This window comes from Protopterus annectens, chromosome 9.part0 (assembly GCF_019279795.1).
Source record: "Protopterus annectens isolate FY-2018-M chromosome 9.part0, PAN1.0, whole genome shotgun sequence".
NCBI lineage: Eukaryota > Metazoa > Chordata > Ceratodontiformes > Protopteridae > Protopterus > Protopterus annectens.
In genome coordinates this window covers 94,111,846-94,114,983 of record NC_056743.1, presented here as the reverse complement: position 1 = coordinate 94,114,983, position 3,138 = coordinate 94,111,846, and the positions used below count along the sequence as shown (strand labels likewise).

General features: G+C 37.7%; 1 protein-coding gene across 1 annotated transcript in view; it reads left to right on the top strand.

Annotated features, from left to right (window-relative positions):
• The window catches only part of AMBRA1 (autophagy and beclin 1 regulator 1), a gene marked incomplete in the record, with an annotated part of 1,868,076 nt that overhangs the window by 287,381 nt on the left and 1,577,557 nt on the right, over nt 1-3,138 (top strand).

Genomic DNA, 3,138 nt, shown 5'->3' with positions numbered 1-3,138 from the left:
AAACAAACCACCCAAGTTCCAAAAAGATGTATAAATGAACAGAATCACCCAACGAAGGAGCGTAGGGGCATAAAACACCGCTGACAAATATTTCAAAAAAATAGCAGGTTACCGCAAGCTGTAGAAGATCTTTAGTAATCCAACAATCCAATGCAGGAAAAAAACATTCGGTTCTGACACAAAAAAACGTTTATTGATGTGAGCGCTTTCACGGCAATTTAGAAGCCGCTTCTTCAGACAAACAACGATGCGCTACTAAAGCGCCAAATTTAAAAACAATTGCAAAAGTCTCCTCCCATGAACCACTCTACATTATTTAAAGTGCTAGTGCTCATAGTTTAAGACTACAATATTTGTCTACACAATAATATCTTATCTTTACTTTTACAACTGAGGCATGTAATCAAAGCTATTTAAAAAACACGTAATGATATAGAAACATATGCATATGTGCGTGCCTCACAGTTCATGTATGTAAACAAGGCAAATTTAAAAACAATAGCAAAAAATCTCCTTGCATAAACAGCTCTAAATAATTTAACGACAATGTCCGAGGGGCCAAGAGGAAAGATCCGCCTCTAAATCAACAACATACTCTTCAGAGTTTTTGGGGTTAGGCAACCTTGTTTATAACATTTCCAGTTATGTCTTGTCTACATCAGAGACTGAGGTGCTGAATAAGGGTATGTCGTTCATTCCGACATCCAACATTGATTCCAGCCAAGCCATTTTAGCTTTAAGACTTTTTGCTAGAAATATTGGTTTAAAATTACTATTTCAGGAGAGCAATGAACATAACAATTCAACATTCAAGAGAAAAAGTGACTATATGCCACCGGTGAATTCGAATGTTGATATATTTGTGAAAGCTGTGGAAAAAGAACTGTATGATTTACACCAATTGCGTGAATATGAAATGGAAAATAATTTGACTAGTTTGCAGATTGAAGCACTGAATAGTCTTAAGAACAATAACAGCATAGTGATACGGCCTGCCGACAAGGGTGGCTCTATAGTTGTTTTAGACACTTCCTATTATAACACCAAGATGTTACACATGCTTAATAATGAAGCGTATGAGCAGACTACTGTAGACATAGTAATGCACATAAAAGAGAGTATCAATCAAATATTGATAGAGTGTAAACTAGCTGGCCATATAACAGAGGATGTGTTTAGATTTATGCAGGTAGAACATCCTCTAATTCCCATTATTTCAGGACTCCCGAAAATACATAAAAACATCCATCAGCCAGAATTTAGACCCATTGTGGCAGGCTCTGGCTGGCTCACAGAGCCCATCTCCATGTTTTTAGATCATGAGCTCAGACATGTTGTTAGGTTGTCCAAATATATTTTGCAAGATACTGAGCATCTTTTGAGAGAGCTATATATGAAGGTATCTACATTTGATTCAGCTAGAATTGACTCCTTGATATTTGTGACCATGGATGTGACCTCATTGTTCACATGTATCCCCAATGGGGAAGGTGTACAGTTGATACAGTCATATTTATTGAATAACTCCAATTTTACTAGCAGTAAAATTGAATTTTTATCTTTGTTGATGGAGACCGTCTTAGAGAACAACATCTTTCTATATGAACGAACCTGCTATAAACAGGTAAAAGGGGTCGCCATGGGCACTAGCTGTGCCAACAGCTATGCCAATTTAGTCATGGCGACCTTTGAAGAGACCTACATTATACATGATTTGCACATCCTTTTCTACAAAAGGTTCGTGGACGATCTCCTTTTTCTTTGGGAAGGAACGATTGAAGAACTACAAATTTTCCATGATAGATTGAATTCTAGTAGTTCTTTTCTTAAATTTACCATGAATTATGATGTTACTAGCATCGATTTTTTGGATGTCACGATATTCAAGGTAGATAACATGGTTAATACCAAGATACATCGTAAGGCTTGTTATAGATCATCCTTTCTCCATCGAGAAAGTATGCATCATTCGCATATTTTCAAGAACATAATTAAGGGTCAGGCAATGCGAGTCTCTAGGCTCTCTACTAGGATGGAGGATTATCAGGAAGGGTTGGTGAGCCTACATGAAGGGCTCATAACACGTGGTTATACTGAGGAAGAGATTCAGAATACATATAGAGGGATGCAAGATCTCAGGATGAACAGAGCAAAACCATTTTATTCGGCTGGTGAGAGTAGAGGCAGTGGGTCACTTGATTCTACAGATCATAGATCCATGGGGTTCGTTGTACCGTTTGGTCGGGGCACTGATAGGTTTCAATCCTTTATTAGGAAGCACTGGAATATACTTACTGTGGATGACAATATAACTAGAATAGTAGGACAAAGTCCATCTTTTGTCTTTAGTAACATGCGGAACCTCAAGAGATTATTATGTGGAACAAGAGCACTGACACCTGAGGCTAGGACAGGCTTTGAAAGAACTAGCAAATGTGGAAGGTGTCAACAATGTAATTTCATTGATGAATCTCATTATTTTAGACACCCCACTTCAGGCCATCTTTGGACACTCAATTGTAATAGTGATTGTAATACAAAGAACATTGTATATGTGGCCCATTGTGTTCAATGCTTCTCTTTCTATGTAGGGAAAACCAACAGGACCCTCAGAGAGAGAATACGTGATCACGGATATTGCTTAGCCAGAGGGCACGATTACAGTGCCTTAGCGAAACACACTCTTAGGGAGGGTGACGCACATGTTTTCTATTCCAAGTGCTTCAGGTTATAAAACCCAGTGTTAGATTAGGAGATATAGTAAACCTCACGGAGCAAGCAGAATTGAAATGGATCTGTAGGTTGGCTGCCCACAGGGAGAAAGGGTTGAACGAAGTTCTGTCCATCAAACCACATTTAAAAGGCAGACCACTAAGATGATTTTCAGTATGTCATTAGTTCAGTTCATTCTGTTTATTTGTTTTATTTCACACATTGACTCATGGGATTCATATATTCTCATACACTCTCATTTTGTACATTTAATACTATAGGCAGGTTTATGAGGTGGATTTTTCCCTTATTTAGTCTTGCTATCTAACCACAGCTTTGTCTGCAATTATGAATTGTGAGCCGTATACATATATACATGTTGTACATTAAATTGTGTTTATTAGATAGTTTTAGTCTCATGTTTTA